General features: G+C 38.4%; 1 pseudogene; it reads right to left on the reverse strand.

Moving 5' to 3' along the window:
* Positions 1–1,383: 1,383 nt before the first annotated feature.
* On the reverse strand, positions 1,384–1,927 carry LOC138828688 (golgin subfamily A member 7 pseudogene; annotated as a pseudogene).
* Between the last annotated feature and the right edge of the window lie 8,115 nt (positions 1,928–10,042).

Genomic DNA, 10,042 nt, shown 5'->3' on the forward strand with positions numbered 1-10,042 from the left:
AACACTATAAGGGAATACTTCTCAAAACTTTATGCTTATAAGGTTGAGAACTTGGCAGAAATGGACCATTTCCTAGCAAATATTGACATGCTGAAACTAAACCAAGATCAGTTGAACCATCTTAAAAGGTCAATATAAAGCATTGAAATAGAAACAGCAATAAGAGACCTCCCATCCAAGAAAAGCCCAGAATCAGATGGATTTACAGTGGAATTCTACAAGGCCTTCAAAGCAGAGCTCACACCAATACTCCTTCAAATCTTCAATGAAATTGAAAGAGAAATTTCACTACCAAACTCATTCTATGAAGCCATCATAACCCTCATCCCAAAACTGGGCAGGGACTCATCAATTAAAGAGAAGTATAGACCCATTTCTTTGATGAACATTGAAGCAAAAGATCTCAACAAAATTTTGCATTGATCATGGTCTATGGTGGTCTGTTAGGGGGCATCCAAAATATGGGCACATCTTCTGGGGGCTCATCCGTGATGCCCCCCATAAACTCACCCAGACCCCAAAGCATGGAGTCGTGAAAAACCCGACAAGTAAGTTGAGTCATTACCGTTCTCTGTTTTTGGTCGCCTGCAGATTCTGTATCTGTAATTCTGGTTTCCCGCGGGATCTGTATTCTGGTTGGCAAAGAGTCTTGTAGGACACGCTATAGGGCTGCCACGGGGTCTGTGGGAGAATTCCCGAGTCCCCATCTGAGTGAATTGCTGTTTAGTTCAACCTTTATGTGGTTAACAAATTAGCATCCACTTCATTGTGCTTATTTGTGTAAATGAACAAGCAACACAAACCACATCTTCCCACATCCAAAGGTAATGCAAATAAACCTAAGTCTCCAAAGAAAAGAATGACCATTGCATTAAATATTGATTTTATGAGCGATAATTGCTGTAATAAAACAAACAACATTATACTTCTTTTTTCATTGAGCTTCGGCTTGAGAAACTGAACAGCAGAAATAAATCTTAAGATATGAAACATGGCAGAAATGATAGTTCTCTGAAATCTGGGAGATGCATTGGCAAAACCACAGACATAATACACCCCTCACCTAGAGAAAAGCTTTTTATTAATCTGAATTTTGGCTAATATTTGACTTCTTGCAGTATAAAGCTACCAGGGAAACTGGCTCAAGGAATGAAGAGAACCAATGGCAATTTTTTACCTGGTGGCAGGTAAGAAACAAACTTTGTATTAGGCCCTCTAACTGCATACTTTATTAAATGACTGAATTTAAAAAAGTGAAATGCTTCATTGTATTTTCTCAGAATCTAATCAAAGATGACAAGTCCTATACAATTTGGAGACACAAAGTGGATGCTGAGTGACTATAAATCAAATCAGGTGTGGAATTTTAGAAAGTTAGTAAATGGCACCATGGCTCTGGAAGCAGATACAAAGGAATGATGCTCTGGAGAGGAGGTAGGGACACTCTGTGATCGGCCCATGGACAGATGAGGGTTCCAGCTGGAGGTGGGATCTTTAATTCTATGGCTTATCTTCCAGTGCTCAAAACTCTGTCTTCATAAATGGTAATTTCAATAACTCGAAGTCCTCTCTCAATGGGGTCAGTCAGGAGGAGGCCTTGGGGAGCATATATCTTCTCATTCTGTTCTTGAATATATTTGGAGACTTTCTTCATTATGAGAACATTCTCATAATGGGTTTCCATACACAAGAAGATGGTATATGCTGTCAAACAAGCCAAAAAGCCTTCAAGATATGACTGGCCCCCAAGCTTCTCTGCTTCTGCATAAAGATTATTTAGAGTTTGAACTGTTTCTTCAACTTGCTGCCTATCAATCCTGTTCTCCAACTCTGCAGGAAACTTGGTCCGGAACTGACAGCGTGTGCCACTGCTGTAGTCGCACTGAATGAATACCTTCCTGGACACCGGCGCCTGCTGCAGCCTCATGGTGAGGACAGGACCCACCTCCCCACCTCCTAGGCCCTCCAGCTGCTGTCGCGCTGGGCCCCATCAATCCCTTTTTAAGATCAAGAGTCCAGAGTAAGTTTTGGAAAAACGAGGCAAAATAGATAAAATAATTATTTTAAAAAAATAAGCATAAAGAATAGTGTTAACAGGTGTGCAAGTGTTCAGACTGCATCTGTTGGAGATGGTTACAAGATTAAGCCTTTTGTGTTTGTTTACAAAAATATATGGTTAGTAAAAAAAAATGTCATTTTGGTAAATTATCCTGGGCTATTGGCTAAACAGTCTTAATATCCAACAGGGCCAAAGCCTCCCAAGTCTATGCAATGTATCCTTAACCAGTCTGTGTAGGAATTTGCAGTCCAGCATGAGCTGTGACAGTACCTTGGAGCCACTGAGAGACCTGCTGCTGCAGCTGCACACCCTAATGGGTAAAGTTTGAAGACCAGCTGACAGTCACCTGGAAGAAATCTATATCATCACTCAGACCACCTCCACCATGGAAAAGTAGTCTGAACTCCTTCCGGGTTCAATCACTTGAGACTCAACCCGGTTAAAAGCTGCTAAAACTAAGATCTTGTGGGACATTATTTTGGGTGATATCCAAAAACCCTCTCTATTCCCACAGTAGATATTGGGAGAAAGGATATCACTGGCTTGCTTGCCATAGGCACTTCAGTGCATAGTCACTGGAAATCTACTCTATACTCACAGCCTAGTTTGGCTCTGGTATGGTAATAATCTGAGTGTGTTATCAATGCAGGTAGTAAAAGGATAAGACACAGCTCTGCTCTTAGCTTTAAAATCTAGCAAAATTCTCCATCGCAGTGGTGTTTTGAGGCTGTTCTGAGATAACTTGGTTCCACAAGCAAGAGGAAAAAATGGGCAGTTTTACACTCTAGCCACAAAGAAGCTCGAGGAATTGTAAAGAAGAGCAGGGTAGTAAAGGAAACCTTGGGGGAAAAATTGGGAAAAAAATTGGTATCCTTTGGACAAAAAATAAATAAAAAAGGACGTCTTAAAATGTTTAAAAAATATAAGGACCTTTGGTACTGTTATTTTTTTACTCACAATTGGACCTTGTAAAAAAAGAGATCAGTGCAGTCCATCTCTTAGTTCTGAGATCCCAATACCAAACTGTAAATATAAAAGACTGTGCCAATTAGGGGACCATGATTGGTTCCCGATGCTCTAGAAGAGGATGGACTGAAGATCTACAGAAACTGCATTTTAAGATTAAGTCAACAACCTGTAGCTGTGCTGCCCTGAGAATACCCTCAAAAGAGGAACAGTTCTCAAAAAACCGCAGGCTGCCACCAACCCTGCCCACCCTTAAGGAACAGACCAGTTGCCTAATTGTTCCATCAGAAAAATGGTAGTGCCATCAGGGTGGACTTAAAACCCCTGAAAATGTGAACTTGCTTGTTTGGAAACCCCCTGAACTTGTGAACTCGCTTGTGTGAAACTCCCTAAACTTGATTGTTTGATACTATAAAAGCTGTGCTAAGTTTTAATTTTGTACTCAGGAACTCTTAGCGTCACTGGTTACCGAGTGTGCAGAGAACCAAGCTCTAGCTTGCAATAAACGACTCTTTGCTGTTTGCATTGATCGTGGTCTCTGGTAGTCTGTGAGGGGGCATCTGAGATCTGGGCACTTCACCTAGGAATTAACTTAACCACAGAAGTGAAGGATCACTATGATAAAAAATTTAAAAACCTGAAAAAGGAAATCAAAACAGAACTTAGAAAGTGGAAAAACCTCCCATGATCCTGGATAAGAAGGATCAACATTGTGAAAATGGCAATACTTTCCAAAGCTATCTACAAATTCAATATGATACCTATGAATATTCCAGCCTTATTATTCAAGGAAATAGAAGAGTCAATCCAAAAATTCATATGGAACAATTAAAGACCCCGAATAGCAAAACTGATGCTTAACAAAAAGAACTGTGTTGGAGGAATATCAATACCAAATTGCAAACTCTACTACAAAGCCATATTAAACAAAAGAGCTTAGTAGTGGCACAAGAACAGACTTCAGAACAAATGGAAGAGAATTGAAAACCCAGAAATGGACCCACAGCTCTATAGCCATCTAATCTTCCATAATGGAGGTAAAAATTAGGATGGAAGAAAGACAGCCTCTTCAGTAAATGGTGCTGGCAAAATTGGTTAACAACTTGTAGAAAATAAAACCTATATCCTTCGATATCACCCTTCACCAGAATCAACTCCCAATGGATAAAAATCCTCAGAGTCAAAGGAGACACTCTGCATTAATGTTCATCAACGAGATGGGTCTATAGTTCTCCTTCTTTGATGAGTCCCTGCTTGGTTTTGGGATGAGGGTTATGATGGATTCATAGAATGTGTTTGGTAGTGAACATTCTCTTTCAATTTCATTGAAGAGTTGGAGGAGTATTGGTGTGAGCTCTGCTTTGAAGGCCTTGTAGAAATCCGCTGTAAACCCATCTGGTCATGGACTTTTCTTAGCTTAGAGGTCTCTTATTCCTGTTACTATTTCAATGCTTGATATGGGCCTGTTAAGCTGGTTTAACTCAACTTGGTTTAGTTTTGGCTTGTCAATATTTACTAGGAAAAGATCCATTTCGGTCAAGTTCTCAAACTTATGAGCATAAAGTTTTGAGAAGTATTCCCTTATAATGTTCTGAATTTTGATTGTTTCCGTGGTGATGTTTCCATTCTCATCTCTGAGTTTATTAATTTGGATGTGTTCTCTTCTTTTTCTGATAAGATTTGCTAAGGGTCTGTCAATTTTGTTAATTTTTTCGAAAAACCAACTCTTTGTTTTGTTGATTCTTTCTATAGTTTTTTGGATTCTATTTCATTTAATTCTGATTTAATTTTAATTATTTCTTTCTGTCTACTGCATTGGGGTTTATCTTGCTGCTCTTTTTCAAGGAGGTTCAGATGTCTCATTAAATTGTTGGTTTCAGATCTCTCCAATTTGTTGATGTAGGAGCTCAGAGCTATAAACTTGCCTCTGAGTACTGCCTTTGCTCTGTCCGAGAGGAGCTGGTAATTTGTGTGCTAATTTTTGTTGAATAGGATGAATATTTGAATTTCCTTTCTAATCTCTTCCATGACCCACTTGTGATTCAGCAGTGTGTTGTTCAGCCTCCATGTGTTACTGGACTTTCTTTGGAGGCTTTTGGTGTTGAGTTCTAATTTTATTCCCTTGTGGTCAGAGAGAATGCAAGGTATAACTTCAATGTTTCTGAATTTCGACATGTTTGCTTTGTGGCCTAAAATGTGGTCTGATTTAGAAAATGTTCCATGTGCTGCTCAGAAGAACTTGTATTCTGATGCTGCTGGGTGAAATATTTGGTAGATATCTGTTAACTCTAGTTGATCTATGCAGTTGTTTAGATATGCAGTTTCTCTGTTGAGTTTTTGCCGAGTTGATCTATCTAGTGGGGAGAGTGGTGTGTTAAAATCCCCAACAATTAATGTCTTTGGATCTATATGGGATTTGAGGGAAAGTAGTGTTTCTTGGATAAATTTGGGTGCTCCATTGTTTGGCGAATAGATATTTAGAATTCTAATATCCTCCTGAAGGAAAGATTCCTTAATTAGTATGTAGCAACCTTCTTTGTCTTTTCTCACGAATTTTAGTTTGAAGTCTATTTTATCTGATATTAGGATTGCAACACCCGCCTGTGTATGGGGGCCATTTGCTTGATAGATTTTGCTGCAGCCTTTAACATTGAAAATGTGTTTGTTTTTACGGGCAAGATGTGACTCCTGAAGCATCTGCATGGCAAAGGACATAGCTAGCAAGATCAATAGAAAACCCACGGATTGGGAGAAGATCTTCACTAGCCATACAATGGTCAACCGTCTCATATCTAAAATATACCTGGACCTCAAAAAATTAAATCCCACAACAACAAATCCGCAAAGGAACAACTTCCCAATTAATACGTGGGCTAAAGGATTAAAGAGACACTTCTCTGAAGAAGCAAGAAGGATGCCCTATAGACACATGAAGAAATGCTCACTTTCCCAAGCCATAAAGGAAGTGCAAATCAAAACAACATGGAGATACCACCTCACTCCAGTTAGAATGGCTAAAATCAAGAACTGTAATAACAACAGATGCTGGAGGGGATGTGGGCTGAAGGGATCTTTACTGCATTGTTTGTGGGAGTGTAAATTTGTTCAACCACTTTGGAAAGTAGTATGGAGTTTCTTCAAAAGACTCCACACAGAGCTCCCCTATGACCCAGCAATCCCATATTTGGGCATTTACCCAAATGATCACAAACAAGACCACACTAAATCTAGGAGCAAAACTGTGTTTATTGCAACATTATTTACCATATCTAAGATACGGAACCAACCCAGAAGCCCCTCAGTAGATGAATGGTCAAGAAAATGTGGTATATATACACAATGAAATTCTATGCCTCCATCAGAAAGAATGGCATGGCCTCATTTTTTAGGAAATGGAAAGACTTGGAAAAAATTATATTGAGTGAAGTAATCTAGGCCCAAAGAAACATAGTTCTCATGGTTCCCCTTATTTGCAATATCTAGTATATGTCTGAGAGAAGCAGAAAAGTTCAGATAAATAAATTTTAGGCTAAATAAACCCCAAGATAAGGATTCAAATGGTTTTTCTTCCTTGCGATTATTTTTAACATATATATAAGATGATTTTTTTTGTTGCTTTGTACAGCCCTACTGCACGGTATAACCCCTGTTCTCCCTGTATTTGATGTTGGTATACTTTGTGGATGGGAAGTGAAAAGGAAAATTGTTTAAATAGGGATACAGGGGGACCAATTGCAACAATGAGATGTACAAGACATTAAGTCAAAAAATGAACCTAACAACTTTGACTGAGGGGCAGGGGGTGGGCGAGGGTGGTGGGGATGGGCGTGGAGGTGTGTCGTGGGGGAGGGGGTGATGGCAAGGGATGGGAAGGGGAAACAATGGAGGAGGCAACAATGCTTGATAAGAAAAGTACTCCTGGGCTGGAAAGTTTGCTCAGTGGTAGAGTGCTTGCCTTGCATGCATGAGACCCTCGGTTAGATTCCTCAGCACCATATAAGCAAAAAGAAAAAAAAGCGGGAAGTGGCACTGTGGCTCAATTCGTAGAGCATTAGCCTTGAGATGAAGGGTTGAGGGACAGCACCCAGGCCCATAGTTCAGGCCCCATTCCTGGACACCCCCCCCCCAAAAAAATGAATGCATTTATTACCTTGTCCATGTAATTGTATACCCTCTCTGCACTATTTCCACAATTTAAAAAAGGCATAATCTTTAACTTCCAAGTTAAAAAGAGACCAATAGCATACCCCCACTTAATTTAGGTTCTTGAAAAAATATTTACTTGGCTTTTTCCCACTTTAATGCTCCAAAATCAATGAAAATTTTAAGAAAATTAATATGATTGTCATTACTTCAATCAGAACACTAACTGTGATGTGCCCTCTTTTTCTCACTTTGCTCTTGGAAAATACTCCTTAAATTGATGATATGTGGTTGATTTGAGAGTCAGAGTTAGAGGCTTCTACTTGTATGATTATCCCAGAATGGTTTAAAGTAGTTTTTTTTTTTCCCCTATGTTATCGAACTACATTGCCTGGCTGTACTTTGAACACACCCTCACACCTGAGCACATTATTTGAAATTGCACTTCAGCATTTCCTTGGCACATTCTTCTTTATTCCTTTTTCTTCTTTTCCACTTTCGTTCTGAGTTCACAGTTGCTCTATTTCCATTTCATCTGTACAAACTGCTAAGAACATTTTTCACGTACCACTTCTTGTTTGCACATGTCCAGTCTATGTAAGAAGGTACTTTCTCCATGTTAAGCAATAGGGTCATACTCACTATCTGAAGGGGAAAGTTCAACAGTGTAACCTTATGCCCACATTAGCGGGTGTACAATTTAAAGCATTTGGAGGCAAACAGACATATTATAATTGAAAGGCTCCTTAGGGACATTTTCTTGGAGCACATTAGATTACCCACGAGAACTATAAATATCCACAAACTTTGGAGCTCATTAGTAAGTATCCAAATTAAAACTAGATCCTGAATGCTGTGTTAATACAAGTCACCATTGTATTATTGTTGCATTAGAATCCTTCCCTACTTGCCAATGTATATGAAAAAAAGCAAGAAAGGCATTAGAGCAAAATGCCTTATCTTTTTAGGCATTTAATCCTAGTAGTGAGGGTACTGTCTGAACTCTTCCATTCAATAAAAGTTTGAAATTTATAAGTGCACTTCCTACATATAAGATTTTGTGGGAAGTAGTGCTGTGGCTCAAGTGGTAGAGCGCTCGCCTTGTGCTGCAGAGCACAGGGACAGCGCCCAGGCCCAGAGTTCAAGCCCTACGATCGACAAAAAAAAAAAAAAAAAAAAAGAATTTGTGGAAAGTTGATTGGCAGGGTTATTTCAGAATGGAAATATCCCTGAAAAGAACTAGATTGAAATACAGTATTTGGCAATTATGATGACTCAGTGGCTAAAGAAGAATCAATTTGAGGTGTCTTGAGTAACATTAGTATATTTTCAACCTAATATTTGGTGTTACTTGTCCTACATTTTTAATGGATAGTCTGATAAGATATCTAAACATATATACAGATATTTCAATGAAATCCCAAATTGATGTGGATACATGGGTAACTCATTGGAACTGTAGGACAAATGAGTCCTGTCTGTGTTTTAGTTCAATCTATAATCTCCTGGCTAAAAAAGGCTTCAAAACTATTAACAGAATACATCTAATTAAAGTTCATGTCAGTTACATCAGTATAATTCTTCTAAGGATAGGATAAAAGCATTTGTTCCCAACATTTAAAATCAACAGGATCTCTTGAATTCCTGGATCCAGAATTTTATGGCTTCAAATTCATATCTCAAAATTTCATCAATATGACATATCTCTACCATTTTACCAAAACTCTGTTCTCATTGAACTTGTCTCTGCCCTTTTAATTTTCAAATCCAAATAGCATATTTCCTTCAATACCTCTGTAAGAGTTTTGACCTTTTCTTCTGGCAAATTCTTTCCTTTCTTTACTTGTATAAATCTGTGTTTATTACTTTCTTGTTTCCTTCTTTATCTCTTTGTTCCAATCTTGTCCACACTGGTGCTCATATTGCTCGCACTTGTGTCAGAACTTTCCTTTTCCTCTTCCCTTTAATAATGCCCCCGATTTTATTATTCTTTTTCATATTCATGGTCATGAATATTTTGATGGTGTCTAAACAGACCTATCTTTGCAACAGTTTAATATAAACTCAGAACTCTCAGTGAGTTTTTTCCCCTAAATCCATCACTTCCTTCTGTAATCTTTATCACCAAGAATATCACTAACACAGTTGCCAGGCCATGGCTGTAGAACACTTTAGATTTATTCTTACCCATCTACTCCCTCCCATTAGATTAGATGAATGATCAAGATTTTCTCAGTTTCTGTCACTAATATGATTTCTATGTACTCCTTTTTATACCCCTGACACCAGCCTGTTTCATGTAATCATCACTGGTCACCTAATATTAAACAACCTTTAACAAGTATGTTTTTGCCCCATAGTTTTTTTCATACTGGTCCTCTCCACCACCAAATTACTACTCCTTATAAGCACACAGAGTGAAGAGCTCAGACACAAATTCTAGTATCATTATTTATTCATTACATTGACTGTTGGCCTTACATTTCTTATCTGTAAATGGATATAATCTACCAGAAATATTGAAGAATGTATTTATTGACTTCTAGAGCAAGAAAAAAGAAAGTGAAGAGTCCTTACATTTTCCACCTTAGCTTACAAATAAGAAAAGAGTCAAATCCAGTTTTTTGGTATAAAATCTCAAATTTTTTCATGCAGAAATAAAAATAAATTTTACCTCCTGGCTCTAAGGCCTGTGTTCTTTTAAGGCAACTACAGATATGTAAGTGTTATTATGTAAATTGTGTCATGTGTTTACAGATGTATTGAAGAACATACTGTTAATATGTCTAAGGCGTTGGGGTCCCGGGTAAGGGTCACAAAATCACCAGGACACAGGGGATGCAGAGTGCAAACAGCAATTGCCACTGAATGCTG

This window comes from Dipodomys merriami, unplaced genomic scaffold, assembly GCF_024711535.1.
Source record: "Dipodomys merriami isolate MVZ:Mamm:240054 unplaced genomic scaffold, mDipMer1.0.p SCAF_161, whole genome shotgun sequence".
NCBI lineage: Eukaryota > Metazoa > Chordata > Mammalia > Rodentia > Heteromyidae > Dipodomys > Dipodomys merriami.